General features: G+C 48.9%; 1 protein-coding gene across 14 annotated transcripts in view; it reads left to right on the forward strand.

Annotated features, from left to right (window-relative positions):
• Nucleotides 1-717: 717 nt before the first annotated feature.
• Nucleotides 718-15,710, forward strand: part of ANKRD11 (ankyrin repeat domain containing 11) — a 166,037-nt gene continuing 151,044 nt past the window's right edge. For 13 of the 14 annotated variants that reach the window (XM_068528181.1, XM_068528183.1, XM_068528180.1 and 10 more), the window contains exon 1: nucleotides 719-1,021. The gene's annotated coding sequence lies outside the window, so the exon portion shown is untranslated. Of the gene's footprint in view, nucleotides 1,022-15,710 lie in introns of all 14 variants that reach the window. The other variant, XM_068528192.1, reaches the window with a different exon arrangement.

Consider the following 15,710-nt stretch of genomic DNA (forward strand, 5'->3'; position numbering starts at 1 on the left):
GCTTTGCTTCTGCCTTAGTATGTTTTCAGATTATTTCAAGGCAAATTGCCTCCTTTTTCGTATTTCCTACTTTAAATTCTCTATTTGGTTGAGGTCTGTTTTTCTTTTTGATTTTTAGGCCGCGCCGTGCGGCTTGCGGATCTTAGTTTCCTGTAAAGAAGCAGGTCTGAGAGCTGACTCGGTTGGCGGACGGTTGGTCCAGCACCCCTTGGCCAGCGGCAGGTGCAGCCAACACAGGACGGACTCGCTGTGACCGGACAGAGAACCGATGGCCCCAGCCCCGGGCCCTGTCCTCGCGGGCGCGCCTCCGGACCAGCTGGCGCCGCGGCCGCACCGCAACACCGCGCCTTCCAGAGCCTTCCGCCCAGACCCGCTCCCGACCGTTGCCCTCGCCGCTTCCGGCACTTGGGAAGACCAATCGTCACGTCCGAGAACAAAAGACCCGCCCCCTCCGCGACGCAGGTAGCCAATCCAGCTGCTCGCTACCTCAGCGTCCCGTGCGCCTGGACGCAAGACCTTGCCCAATCCGTCCCGGGACGTGCTTCTGGTCCCGCCCCGGCCTGTGCTAGAAGCTGTCAATCTCGTCGTCCCCCGTGGCCCCGCGCGCACTTCCTTCCCGACGCCGTGACGTGCGCAGCCCTGTGCCCGACGGCGGCGGGCCAATGGCGGTGGCGGATACGGCGGGCCAATGGGAGGTAACGTCTCATGCGGCCCGCGCCGCCGCAGCCGCCGCCGGGTCCCGGAGCCAGAGGCCGCCCGAGCCGGAGCGCGATGGAGCGAGGGCCCCAGGCGGGGAGGCGCGGCCGAGCGCGCGGCCCGACGCCCCCTCAGTGAGCGCCCGACCGCCGCGGCGCAGGCCGAGGGCGGGCTCGCCTCTGCCCACCTCGCCGCCGCACCGGCGCTCGGAGCCCGCGCCGCCTTCCCGCTCGGGCCGCGGGCCGGGGACGGCCCGGGGCTGCATGGCCTCGCCCGCGCGCCGCCGCTGAGCCCTGGGCCGGAGCCGGAGCCGGAGCCGGAGCCGGTGAGAGCCGCGGCCGCGCGGGGGTCGGGGCGAGTGCGGGACGTGGGGTGGCCTTGCGGCCTGCAGGCCTTCCGCACCGGGCGGAGCAGCGCAGCGGGCTTCGGCGGGCCTGGGGGCCGGGGTCCGGGGCAGCCGTGACGGGCCTCAGGGGCCTCCGGGCGGGCTTTGGTGGCGGGGGGGGGATACGGGTGGGCCTGAGGGCGTGAGGGCCTGGGGGGTAGCCGGGAGGGACGACGGCGGGCTTCGGACGGGCTTGGGGGCCGGGGGCAGACGGGGGGCTCCAGGCTGGACTGGGGGGCAGACAGGGGCCGAGGGTGGGCTCTGGGTGGGCCTGGGGGGCCCAGAGGGCCTACGGGGGGCTCCGGGTGGGCCTCGGGCCCTGGGGGCCCTACCGGGGTCCTGGGATAGCCTTGAGGGGCAGAGAGAAGGCTCTGGACGGGCGGGGGCCGACGGGGGTCTTCGAGGGGCCTGAGGAGCCGACAGGGGCTCCGGGCAGGCCTGGGGGGCCGACAGGGGGCTGAGGGTGGGTTCTGGGTGAGCCTGGGCAGCCGGAGGGGCCGACGGGGCGCTCTGGGTGGGCGTGGGGACCTTGGGGTCCTGGGGCAGCAGTGAGGGGCAGACGGTGGGCCGCTGGGGGCTCCGGGCGGGCCTGGGGGGCCCGGGCAGCCTTGAGAGGCCGGCCGTGGGCTGTGGAGGGCCCCGGGCACCTGGGGAGTGGGGCGCCGACCTCTGACCCGCGGGAGGGGCGCCTTCGCGGTGTAGGCTGTAGTTGTTATTCCCAGCGTCCTATTATTATCGCTGTTTTGAAATGGGAGCAGGCGGCTTCGGGCTCCAAGCCGGAGGGGGAGGGCGAGCCGGGGCCCTGGAGGGAGAGGGGGCGCTGGGGCCGCAGGAGGCGCGTGGGCCCGCGGAGGGGCAGGAATGCGGGGCAGCGGTGCGGGGGTGTTTCGGGGGGAGGGTAGGCGGGACTGGGGGGCGGGTGGGAGGGAAGAGGCGGCGGCGGCTGCAACAGCAGCCCTTGGCCTCAAGGAACAATGTGAGACGTTGCCTGAAATGTTAATTTCCGTTCCTCATTTCATCATCCCCTGGCAGGGCGGTAGCTGTGAGAGCGAGTGTGTATGTGTGTGCGTGCGTGCGTGTGTGTGTGTATGTGTATGTATGTATGTATGTATGTATGTAGGGTTGGCCCTGCCACATGGATTCAGTCCGCTTTCGAAGAGGGATTGTGTTGTTGAATCTTGTTATCTCTGCCGTTTTGGGGGGAGTCTTAATTTTTCTTGAGAGCTGCTCTTTTCCTGGTGTCCCATCAAGGTTTTCTGCTTCTGTTGTATTTTGAAAGCTAGTCTCGTATCCAAACTTCCGAAGAGTTTTGGAAGAGGCTTTGGGAGATTAAGCTGTCCTAAGAGGGCCCCGTGCTTTCAAAACCATTTTCTTTCTAACAGTTCAGATGCAGCAGGCTTAGGTTTCATGGTTTCTGTAGGTTATGAGAAGTTTTATATTCGCTTGCAAGAACAGGACTTCTCAGCAGAGAAGTCATATTTCAGGCTTTCTTAGATGGTGAGAGGGTATTCTGAAGTGATTTTGCACAATGTCCTTAACATTCCTTTTCCACTGAGCAGTGAGAGTGCGCGCAGTTGTTGAATTGGGGGGGTGATGAGATGCTCTCAGCCAAAAGATGTAAGATGATACTGCTTGTAGAAGAAGTGCCATTGAAACAGTTACTATTTTTGGTTTGTGCAAACCCAGTCAATGGCATAACTTGGATAGTTCTAAATCAGAGACCCTGAGACTGTGTTTGATGCCTTTAGGACCTTGATTGCACTTACTCAGTGTTGCTGTCCTGGAAGACCTGGAGTTCTGTTTGTGTTTTTTAGGATGATTGCACAAGTACTCTGGTATTACTTTGTAGTTAGAAAGGAAAAAGGGAACACATCTTGCTCAACTTAGATTGTGACCCTTCATCCCCCGCCCTCCATTCAGCTGTTGTCCTCCCTCTGTGGTGTCACGCTCAGGAGCGGGCTTGCCTTTGATAGGCTGGCTCTCTGAACGGAGGAAACAAAGACCAAGTTGCTGTGACATTTTCCTCTGTTCTTTGTGTGTGCCTCTTGAGTTAGTTAAAAAGCTACCCACAGATAGTGCCAAATTTGACCCAGCTTTGAAACTTTGAAAAGATCTTTTTCTTCTAAACGTTTTTTTTTATTGTGGGAAAATATACATAACAAAATTTACCAGAAGTTTGTTTTTAAAGGTGTCACATAGTCTTGAATTCCTCCTTTGCAGTTGTACCTTTGTGCTGCCACTGTTGGATGTTTTCCTCTGGGCGTGCTGTGGGCCAGCCATGATAATCACACTGCACAGCAGGCCTTTCATCTCTCCAAACCAGATGGGCTGCTTGTGACTAGTGGCTGTCATCTTAGCTCTAATTACAGTGTTGATACAGTGACAAGTAGAACTTTCTACAAATAGAGTTAAAGAAGCTGTGCTATTTGTACTGGAGAATATTTTTCAAGAGGCGTTGCGTTGCGTGCCTTGAGTTTTTAAGTACATTTGACACAGTAAGGTTACGTTTCATCCAATATGAGAGGAGAGTTACTTTGCATAGGATGGCAATGAGCCCATCATCAACTAAATAACATAATTAGAGAGCGTCAGTAAATGCTGGTTCAGAGCATGGTCTGCATTTGTTGCCAAAATAAGTGTTTTGATCTGTCCATTAGTCCATGTAAGTCCCTTCATCTCTCAAATGTAAGTATAATGGATGAGCTTCCTTGAATAACAAGATACTTGCTAGTTAAGAGGTGCGAATGATACTGCACTTACTGCCTGGCTGTGTGCTGGGTCAGTTCACTATTGCTGTTCAGTCAGTGCTCTGTGGGGACTGAGTTTGGCCTGTTTGATAAACTTTATACAAAAAAATCGAATGAACACAAAAGTTACTGTCTTGAAATGTTTTCATGTGTGTTCTGTTAATTTGAATTTCAAATGGAATTTCTGTGCAATTCAACTTTTTCAGTTTTATCTTAAACTCTGTGAAAGATGGCGTCAATCCCTAGCACCTGGAACGCAGGCAGTTAGAGATAATCGGTATAGAAAGCCTTTTTAAAAAGGCTTAGGAAATGATGCACTTCAACAACTCTCTGTTAATTCTTATAGAGATGTTTCTGTTTCTAAGCGGTTCTTTTTTTTGTTGTTTGATGCATCTTATTCTTGATATCTTTGCCAGAGTCAGACTCAGCTGTGTACGTAAGTGTATGTTTTTGTTAGTATTCTTCTGTGCTTTTCTTAACTCCCGCTCCTCCCTCCCCATATTTAAAATTTTCTTTAAATTCACCTTTCAACCAAATAGTGTTTTGTATATATGTTAGAACTACAAGTATTATTTTTATGAAAGTGTCCCAAAGGATTATTAACTGGCCTAACCCTGATTGTGTGACCCCCCCCCACCCCCCCCACCCCATGTCCTTCACTCAAGTCCTCTCAACTCCTCATGCTCCGGTTCCATTGGCCTTTCATTTCCTAGGTGACCCTCTGCCTGGACCAGGGTCTTGCTGAATGTCCATCGTTGTCTCCCTTGCAAATCCTCCCCCCCCTCCCCCCCACATCAACACAGTAGATCAAACGTGTGATCGCAGGGCTCTAAGCTGAATGAAGAGAGGCACGGTCTCTTTGTCACCCAGGGCCCAGCCTAGGCATGACCCTGGGCTTAGAATTGGCTCAGGAAGTATTTGTTGAATTGTTTAAAGGCAATGTATGCAAGTGTTTGAGAAATTTTGAAAGGACATACTTAGGATCATGAACATTTATTTGATTGACTAGGAATTACGCTATGTACACTTTAGCCATTTTCCTATTTGTTGTTATTACAAGTTTACTTGCGAAAGGTGTGGGGCATGGCTTTTAAAATTGGCACAGGACGAGAGAGAAAGGAAATAATTAAACGAACGGTTGTCTTTGTGGAAGAAGAAGAATGCTTTCTGTGAAAGCAGCTTTAGTAGGACTGCCGTGTGGGGGCCACAGCCAGAGGCTCGCCAAGTGTAGTTTGCTGCTGCAGCTCGTGGTGATGAGAACTTCAAGCACCTCTGGCCACGTGTCATGTGAACTCTTTTGAAAGGTTTAGCATTTTCTGGTTTATGTTTTTTATTTCCTAAGCGCTTGTAATAAAAAAGGCCAAAGCAATATAAATTCTCCAGAATGGAGGCGGGCCCCTTAACATTTTTGCCTCACCCCTGCCCAGTTTTGGCACTTTAAATATTTATTTATTTATTTATTTATTTATTTATATTTATTTATTTTTGGCTGCATTGGGTCTTCGTTGCTGTGCATGGGCTTTACGTTGGGGAGAGCGGGGGCTACTCTTCATTGCGGTGCGCGGGCTTCTCTTTATGGTTGTTTCTCTTGTTGCGGAGCACGGGCTCTAGGCACGCAGGCTTCAGTAGTTGTGGCACGTGGGCTCAGTAGTTGTGGCTCGCGGGCTCTAGAGCGCAGGCTCAGTAGTTGTGGCACATGGGCTTAGTTGCTCCACAGCACGTGGGATCTTCCCGGACCAGGGATCAAACCTGGGTCCCCTGCATTGGCAGGTGGATTCTTAACCACTGCGCCACCAGGGAAGTCCCTAGTTTTGGCATTTTAATGAAGAAAAAAAAAAAAATCTCTTTGGGGGGAATACACCAAAATGGAGTTGTGTGTTATTTTTTTCCCCCTTATGTTTCTGTTTTCTAAAATTTAAAAAATGAAACATATATTTGGGAAAAGGTTGTTATTGAAAAGCCTAGTCGTGGGTATAATTTGGGTGATAAAGACTTGAGTTCTTGGTTTAGATAACAGTAGATTTGTGTGGTTTTAACATTTTAGGTGGTAATGAGTGAGGGGAATTGGTGGTTGTTGAAAACGTTTAAAGACATCATTCTAGAACTTGAGATATCCTGAAGTTCAAACTCTGGTCCTTTGAATAAAGAGTTAAGTGGGTTTTCAATATGAAAATAGAAGTCTGGTCTATTAATATAGCTCAGATTTTTCCGAGGCTGAAAGGACTGAAAATCCTTCTGTGATGCCCCCTCCGCAGCCAGGATGGAGGTAGGTGGCCATCGGGAGCGGTGCTGTCTGAGTTTGAGCGTCCTTGCTACTGGCTGAGGGCGAGACCTACGTGTCCAGTCCTGCCTTTGGCATCTGTGCAGTGAATTATTTATTATCCTGAAAATCTGTAGGTGCTCTTTCTCCACTTGCAAAGAAACCAGTGTGCACCTCTTCACAAAATAAGAATGTTGGCCTTTGCTCAACTTAAAACATTTTTGATCACTTAGGTCAAAGAAAAGTATTTTGTCAGGGTTAAATAAAATTCATAAAATCCCCCCTTCAGTTACCTGTTTAACTAAAAAAAAAATGTGACCTTTAAGAATGGCTGGGATTGAAATTTAACTTGTAAATGCTTAATAGCTTTGTGATATCAGAGATGACTTTTCATCTAAAATGCAGCAAATAGACTTTTCTCAGCTCATTAGTAGTGTCCCTTTCCCCCTTCCAGTGGCAGTCTTCAGACCCAGAATGCGAATGTCCTGGAATAATGAACGTTTCTAAATAATGAGAACATTTCGGGAAGGTGCTTTGTTCATAAGGTTTGGGCTAAAGTTATGAATAGTGGGTTTTTTGTTTTTTTTTTTAACTGCATTCATATCCAGTAAAATAAAAAAGATTTTCATTTAATTCTCGGTGATAATGTAGACTTGAGAATATTATGGCTGTACTGTGTAAACTTATCTAAAATAGAGAGCATGAGAAAAGCAGAGAAGAACCTTATTACTCTTATTAAGCCTTGCTGGTATGTACCATGTTTCTAAATGCGGTTTTACATCCTGTAAAACAGGAAGTAAAAATAAAAAAACAACAAAACCCCAAAGCAGCACTCTTGAAGGAATTAACTTTAAAAAAAATTACTAAAACACTTGACTAATTAAAGGATGTGCAGAACACTATAAGAAATCTTGCCTTTTTGGATGCTTACAGAGGAGAAAAGCCAGTCTTTTTTTTTTTTAATAACTTTATTTTTGGCTGCATTGGGTCTTTGTTGCTGCGCGCGGGCTTTCTCTAGTTGCGGCGAGCGGGGGCTACTCTTCGTTGCGGTGCGTGGGCTTCTCACTGCGGTGGCATCTCTTGTTGCGGAGCACGGCCTCTAGGCGCGCGGGCTTTAGTAGTTGTGGCTCACGGGCTCTAGAGCGCAGGCTCAGTAGTTGTGACGCACGGGCTTAGTTGCTCCACAGCATGTGGGATCTTCCCGGACCAGGGCTCAAACCCATGTCCCCTGCACTGGCAGGCAGATTCTTAACTACTGTGCCACCAGGGAAGTCCTGAAAAGCCAGTCTTTAGGGGTCTGAAACTATAGCCCTCAGGTGATTCTGATTTCAAAGAATTTTTAGACTTTGTGAAATCTTTCTTTGCTGAGGTGTATGATTTTTTCCGTTTAGCTTTAGCTTACCTACATAGGTATTTCTATTACTTTGAGAAGAGTCCATCTGGAATTTGAAGTGTTTTAGTTTAGAGGTTAATATATTAAATATGCTAAAGCTCAGAATGTTTTCTTATGGGAAAAATTTTCCCTAAATACTTGGGAAAGGTGATCTTTGAATTGTGTCTCTTATCTTTTAGTATGAAGCTTAGAAAAGTGATATGTGCTTTCACTCACAGCTGAAGTAGTTTTCAGCAGATATAACCTTAACGAGATTTACATGTGAACTTTGTTTTTCTTTGGTGAAGTGATCAGATCTGTTTCTGCTGAACCTGGGTTCTCATCAGATGACTAACTTTTTAAAGAAGAGTGTTTAAGCAATAACTCTAATCTTTAAAAAAAAAAAAGATATTTAAGCAAAGACTAAGGGCACAATGAAGTTTTAGAACACTGGGGAGGGAATCTCTTAGAATTTAACCCACAGCATCTCGTTTTCCTCGCCTTGATAGTTTTCTTCTAGGCTCCAAATATGTTGTCCAGAGGGAGATGGGAAACAGAAGGGAGATGGAGGATTTGAAGAGGTACCACAGGAGGGTGTGAAGGTTGGAAGGAAGACATGCTCTCACAATCTGGAGAAATCCTTGTGGTTTTTATATTTCAGTGCTGTCACTGTTTTCTATGGCTGGTATAACAAATGACCAGAAATTTAAAGGCTTACAACAATACAGATTTTTTCTTATTTACAGTCCTGCAATTTAGAAGCCTGGCATGGATCGTGCTAGGCTGAAGGCAAGGTGTCGGCAGGGCTGGTTCCTTCTGAAGGCTCCACGGAGACTTCATTTCCTTGCCGCTTCCATCTTTTGGAGGCTCTTCACATGGCCCCTTCCTCCATGTTTGAAGCCAGCAACCTTGTGTCTCTCTGACCTTCTTCGGAGGTGGTTTTGTTTTGTTTTGTTTTTAAAACACAGCACGTTTATTTAAACTGTTACTTTTCATAACTCATTGGAACTTATCACAGGTCAATATCTTCATTCTGTTACCTTAGTGGGTACATTCATTAGTGTTATGTAAACCTTCATATAAAATTAAAGAATTAAAAGTACAGCTAAGAACGTAGCTCTCTTCTGACTCTCTTCGGCCTCCATCTTCCACTGTTAAACACCCTTGTGATTCTGTGGGGTTCACCTGGATGATGCAGACTCATCCCCCGTCTGCTGATGAGTAGCCTGAGATATCTAGAGGCTCCGGGGGTTAGGACGTGGACCCCTTGGGGACGTTATTCTGCCAGCCACACCGGGAGTCCACGGTGCTGTCGTAACACGTGAGGTTGGGCCAGGTCAGTGTGCAGCAGGCTCTGGCGCTTGGCCTTGGTTCCCCAGAACTGTTTTGGCTCTTGGAGAGACTCAGTGCCGTCCATCAGCCAGCATAATTTGGCATTGATAGGGGATTAGTGGATATGGTGGAAACACATGTCCTGGACAAGGTTTTGTGTTATTTTTTAATTTTTATTTTATTCTTTTTAATTTTTATTTTATTTTTAATTTAATTTTTTTGGCTGCGCCGCATGGCATGGGGGAACTTAGTTCCCTGACCAAGGATTGAACCCACGCCCCCTGAAGTGGAACTGTGGAGTCTTTACCTTTGGACTGCCGGGGAGGTCCCAAGGTCTTGTTTTAAATAAATTTTTATTTTGGAATAATTTTAGATATACAGCAAAGTTGCAAAAGTAGTACAGAGAGTTCCATTATATTCTTTACCGAGGTCCTCTAAGGTTAACATTTTACGTAGCAGTGGTAAGGTTGGCCAAACTAAGAAATTAGCATTGGGACTTCCCAGGTGGCGCAGTGGTTAAGAATCCGCCTGCCAATGCAGGGGACACAGGTTTGAGCCCTGGTCCGGGAGGATCCACATGCCGCGGAGCAACTAAGCCCTGTGCCACAACTAGTGAGCCTGTGCTCTAGAGCCCTCGAGCCACAAATACTGAGGCTGCGAGCCGCAAGTACTGAAGCCCATGCACCTAGAGCCCATGCTCTGCAACAAGAGAAGCCACAGCAATGAGAAAGCCCGTGCACAGCAATGATGACCCAACGTGGCTGAAAATTAAAAAAAGAAAAATTAGCATTGATGCGTTATACTGTTAATTGCATCCCAGATTCGTTTAGATTTCACTTGTTTCCCACTAACGTCCTTTCACTGCTCCAGGATCACACATGGCATTTAGTTGCCTGTCTCCTTGGTCTCCTCCTATCTGTAACAGTTTTTCGGTCTTTTCCTTGTTTTTCATGACCTTGGCAGTTGTGAAGAGTACAGTCTTTGTTTTTTCTGTCTTTGTAACCATTCACCCATTTGGCACAGTTGTAAAGCAACTGTGTATAGGCAGTTGTGTAGCTGACTTCTGGTTTCTCTGACTGCTTTCCTGAATGTGGCCTGCTGTATACGGGGAGAACAGTTTGGTGTCTTTTTGTGACTGGAATGCGTAACATGCTTTAGGGAGGGGCTTCTAAGACTAAACAGACAGCTTTCCCCACGTCCCACTGACTTAGTCAGATGTTTGTTGGTTGCTCACTGTGTGCAGGGCTGTGTGGGGGAAGCGCAAAGATGAGGGCAAGGTGTGGGGCAGGAACTGCACGCGGGGGCGAGGGCATTTCTGGCTCCGGGTCTGGGGGGTGATGCAGGAAGTGCTCTGGAAGCATGGTGGGCATCGGTGGGCGTGCAGAGGGCAGGGTCAGGCCGGAAGGCTCTGGACAAGGGCCAGGAGGGCGGGTTGTAACGTGAGAATGTCAGCTTGGCCTGTTTGAACACGGAGCCCATGAAAGGAGATGGTAGCAGATGAAGCCAGGGAAACGGAGTACAGCCCGAGTGTGTGGGACTTAGGATGAGGGCCCTGGCCATGGCCTGCTGAGGGACGGCAGAGGCCGTGCGTGGGGTCTGCTGGTGCCAGCAGAAGGCCAGGGCCTGGCGATGCCTGAATCTGGGCTGCCAGGAGAGGGGTGGCGTCTAGGGCTTGGGTGGAGGGAGTGAGCGCCAGCCAGGGCGGCCACTGCTCATGAGGGGCCCCTGCCTTGTCTTCTGGCCTGTTCTTTCAGCCCCACCATCTTCTGCTTTTGGATGATGTCTGGTTTAGAAAGGTCTCAGTGGAAACTGTTACAGGAAGTGGGAACACCATTTTCTAGAGAAATGTATGATGAGCAGTAGAAATGGGTGATGGGATTGAGATTTTGTTGTAGGAATGATGCCTGACTTCGAATGACTGGCAGAGATGCCGTCCCAGGGAAGTGACTGAGGAGCGAAGTGTGTCTGCCGGAGCCTGGCCTGAGGCGAGGCTGGGAGGGCCTCCCATCGAGGCCGCCCTCAGAGCACCTGGGGATCTTGAGAGTTGGCTGCCTGGATAAGATGCGAAGACTTTATTTATTTGGTTGCACCGGGTCTTAGTTGTGGCAGGCGGGTTCCTCAGTTGTAGCTCCAGGGCTTCTTAGTTGCGGCAGGCGGGCTCCTCAGCTCTGGCATGCGGACTCTTAGTTGCGGCATGCATGTGGGATCTAGTTCCCTGACCAGGGATTGAACCCGCGCCCCCTGCATTGGGAGCGCGGAGTCTTATCCACTGTGCCACCTGGGAAGTCCCTGCTGACAAGTGTTGATGTAAATACTTGAGGGTCAGCTGAGAGGGATGGCCAGTTATATAAAAGGTCCCCTGCCTTGTGGAGCTGTGACAGACCCAGGCGCCCCAGTCTCTGGTGCTTGTCCCCTGCAGGGAGGAGTGGGCAGCTCCCCAGGAGCCTGTGATTGGCTCCTACACGTCTTATTCCTAGACAGTTAAACTGCAGGCCAAGGAGAGTAGCTCTGAGTCTGGGTAGGAGGGGCTAGAGAACTTGAAGCTGGAGAAGCAGCCTTCGGTGAAGGCGGGTGGGTGGAGAGGAGAAAAGCCACGATATCTTAGGCTTTTCTTGCACGTCTGTTTTGTATTTCCCATAGTTCTACTCACATGTTGTGCATGTATGATCAAATACCTAGTCAGTATTTGCCTGAAAGACGGATCTTAAAAGTTAGGCTCTAGGCTGAGGAAGGAGTGGCACCTGGCAGGAGATACAGAGCCCTGTGTGCCTGGAGCTCGTCGTCCAGTGAAGGTGCGCCGGTGCCTGCTCGCCTGAGAGTAGGTGCGGTTTGCTTCAGGCCGTCAGAACAGAGCCTCTGTCCTGCTTTGTCACTGCATGCTTGTCATGTGCTGTGTCACGAGGACTTTGTCCTTTGGTTGGACTGTGGGCGGCAGCAGTTACGCTCAGGGCGTCTGGCCCTGGAGCCTTCAGCGGGGGATGGTCTCTAGGCTTTACTGGGCCAGCAGTACAGTCAGGGCCCTGAATTGCATGCAGTCTAATTGCAGATGGAGAGATAAACGGAGAGCAGAAGTGGATGTTTTGGGCCGCTTGGCTGTGTGGTGCTTGGCTTTGAACGTTCACTCTCACTTAAACGGCTCGTAGCTCTCCCAAGTCCCTTTGTTACCACCCCTCCATAACATTAAAGCATTTCACCGGCTGACAACTGCCCTGCACCTGAGGGAGAGAACAAGTTGCTATAGTTGTTTTTGTGACCCTGACTGCAGTGTTTGATGGCTGCCCCATTACCACCGGGATGGGGGATCGGGGATGGGGCAGGGACTCAAGTGGCTTCGCTACTCTCTGGCCTTTTCTCACCCTCCCCGAGGCTGGCCTGGTACTGTTTCTTTGTCCAGGGATGCTTTTGAGAGCTAAGAGGGTTCTGTAAAAATAACTTAAGATTAATGGGCGAAGGCTACTTGGTTTCCAGGTGTTTGCAAGTGGGCTGTTGGTTTAAGAAGAGAAACAGTCTGTGCTCCCCTCATTCTCAGACTGTTCTTTCTGAGTTGCTTGCAGGTTGCAGTCCTAAGAGCAGTAAATAACAGCTGCAGGGGTGCCAGGTATCTACTACTGGGGGGCCAAGCTTCACCGCATCCCTCTTAGGGGAGACTGGAAGTGGGTTGTGGGCCTCTAAAAGGAGGCGGAGAGATTTGTAGCAAACAGACTAATGTTGATGAGTTTATTTCCTGCGTGGCCTGGTGTCTGGGTGTTTAACTCCAGCCCACACCTCTGTTTACAGGGCAGCCACTTGAGAGTTGGAACGAGGACCTGTGTCCTCATCAAAAGCTAGGGTACTTTCTAAACTTCCCACATAAATAATATCTTTCGTTAGTGGCTACATTTCCTAAACTGTAGCTTTACTGCTGAAAATATAACTAACTTGTCACCTAATAAGATTTAGAGGTGATAGTCACATAGATGAGACTCAGCGCGCATGACTTTTTTCCCTTGAAATAAATTCACAGTTTGACTTGGAAGCCTAGCATGTAATTCATAGAAGTAAGCCCTCATTGTTAATTGTTGATACTGTCTGCTGAATAGATTCTCCTGGTATTGTCACTGCATCAAAGGGGAGAAAAGGCTCTCCTGGCCCCCCTCACAGGGGAGAGCACGCCAGTTTCCTCGCCCAGAGGCCCGTGTGCGCTGGGGGCCCAGGTAGGTAGAACTGTGGTGTGGGTGAGGAGGTGCTGGTAGGTTTCATTCCCATGGGCCTCTCTTGCAAATGTTACAAACTGATTACATAACGAAAACTACTCTTTGGGATGTAAAATGTAAAAGTCAGGTTCGTTCTAGATGTTAGTGAATTTATATTAATAATTCGATTAACAAAAGAAAACCATTACCAAAGTGAACAGAAAACCTATGGAGTTGGGAGAAAATACTTGTAAACCATGTATCTGATAAGGAGTTAATATCCAAAATACAAAAAAGAGCTCATACAACTCAATAGCAAAAAGCCAAATAACCCAAATAAAAAAATGGGAAGGGACCTGAGTAGACATTTTCCCAAAGAATATAATGAATCACGAACAGATAACATGAAAAGATGCTCGTCATCACTAATCATCAGGGAAATGCCAATCAAAACCACAGTGAGGGCTTCCCTGGTGGCGCAGTGGTTGAGAATCTGCCTGCCAATGCAGGGGACACGGGTTCGAGCCCTGGTCTGGGAAGATCCCACATGCCGCGGAGCGACTAGGCCTGTGAGCCACAACTACTGAGCCTGCGCGTCTGGAGCCTGTGCTCCTCAACAAGAGAGGCCGCGATAGTGAGAGGCCCGCGCACTGTGATGAAGAGTGGCCCCCACTTGCCGCAACTACAGAAAGCCCTCGCACAGAAATGAAGACCCAACACAGCCATAAATAAATAAATAAAATTAAAAAAAAAAAAAAAACCACAGTGAGATATCATCTCATACCTGTCAAGAGTGGCTATTATCAAAAAGACAACTAACAAGTGTTGGTGAGGACGTGGAGAAAAGGGAACCCTCCTACACTGTTGGTGGGAATGTAAATTGGTGCAGCCCCTATAGAACCAATATGGAGGTTCCTCAAAAAATTAAAAATAGAACTAGCATATGGGGACTTGCCTGGTGGTCCAGCGGGTAAGAATCTGTGCTCCCAATGCAGGTGGCCTGGGTTCGATCCCTGGTTGGGGAACTAGATCCCACATGCATGCCGCAACTAAGAAGTCTGTGTGTCGCAAGTAAAAGAACCTGCGTGCGGCAACTAAGATCTAAATCAATCAATAAGTCAGTCAATCAAATAACTGCCATAAGATCCAGCAATTTCACTCCTGGGTACTTATCCTAAGGAAATGGAAACACTAGTTTGAAAAGATACATGCACCTCCATGTTCATTGAAGCATTATTTACAATAGCCAAGGTATAGAAACAACTTAAATGTCTGTTGATAGATGAATGGATAAGGAAAATGTGGTACATATATACAATGGAATATTATTCAGCCATAAAAAAGGAGGAAATCTTGCCATTTGCAACCACATGGATGAACCTTGAGGGTGTTATATAAGTGAAGTAAGTCAGAGAAAGACAAACATTGTATGATCTTACTTACATGTGGCATCTAAAACAAAAGAAAACAAAACACTAAACTCATAGAAAAAGAGATGAGACCAGAGGCAGAGAGTGAGGAGAGGGGAATTAGAGGAAGGTGGTCAAAAGGTACAAACTTCCAGCTATAAGACAAATAAGTCCTGGGGGTGTGGTGCACCACTTGGTAGCTATAGCTGCCGCTGCTGAACAGTCTGCAGGAGAGTTGTTAGGAGGCTAAATCCCAAGAGTCCTCATGAAAAGGAGAAAGGTTGTTTTCCTTTTCTCTCCTTTTGTTTTTATTGTGTCTGTATGAGAAGATGGATGTCAGCTGAACCTGTGGCAATCATTTCACAATGTATGTTCATCAACCCATCTGGCTATACACCTTAAATTTATACAGTGATGGAAGTCAATTATTTTTCAGTAAAACAGGAAAAGAATACAGAAGTTCACTACAAGATCTAGTCTGGGAGTGCCGTTGAAACCTCCTGCACAGGGTGAGGCCCTTCAGCGCTCTGCTGCCCCCCACCGTCCCCATGGTGCCCCACGACCACTCTGCCCCTGCCCAGTCCTTGTTGCTGGCATGTTAGTATGTCTGTACATGCATTCACTTAAAAAGATAAAAGGTAAACACAAATAGTTCATAAACGGAGTTTATACAAAAGCAAATATCAAGTGCTGGTTAATCTAGGGAAGTAGGCTGCTTTAAATAGCCTTCAGTTTCATTAAAAGTCACTTCTGAGTAGTGAGATATTTTTTGTTATCAGGTCATGTTTGTTTCTTGCAGGAGCAAACCTGCCTTCTAGTGACCCTACACTTTCCCGAGGTTGGTTATCTGACACCAAAACCCTTAAGGACTGATCCTCCAGGGACTGAGTGTTGGGTGGGGACACATGGGGAGCAGGGGACGCGGTATCCATGCAGTTACCAGTGGTGGGATGTTTACCTGCTTGGAGTCATTGAGTGCAAGGGCTCAAGTGTGTCACTGTGGGACGTCTCAGTTCAGGCACGTTGAGCTTTCCAGGCTACCTCATCCTGGAAAACTTCAGAATAATCAAGGTTTCGTTCTGCTGAGGTGTGGTCCTTTGAGGTTACAGTTATAGTTATAATAAGGGGTTTTCACTAAGCATCCAGAATTGTTGATGACAAAGGTAGGAAGCAGCTGCTGCTTGTTGGCAGACTTTACCAGGAGTGGGTGCACGTGAGCGCCGCTCTCCACCAGCCGCGGTGGAAGGGGAGTGGGCCAGGGTGCAGCCCCCCGCCGGTGTGACTGTCCTGTCAGCAGGGACGCTGGTCGCTGCTCGCTGCTCGTGGGGGCAGGACAT

This window comes from Eschrichtius robustus, chromosome 19 (assembly GCF_028021215.1).
Source record: "Eschrichtius robustus isolate mEscRob2 chromosome 19, mEscRob2.pri, whole genome shotgun sequence".
NCBI classification, from domain to species: domain Eukaryota; kingdom Metazoa; phylum Chordata; class Mammalia; order Artiodactyla; family Eschrichtiidae; genus Eschrichtius; species Eschrichtius robustus.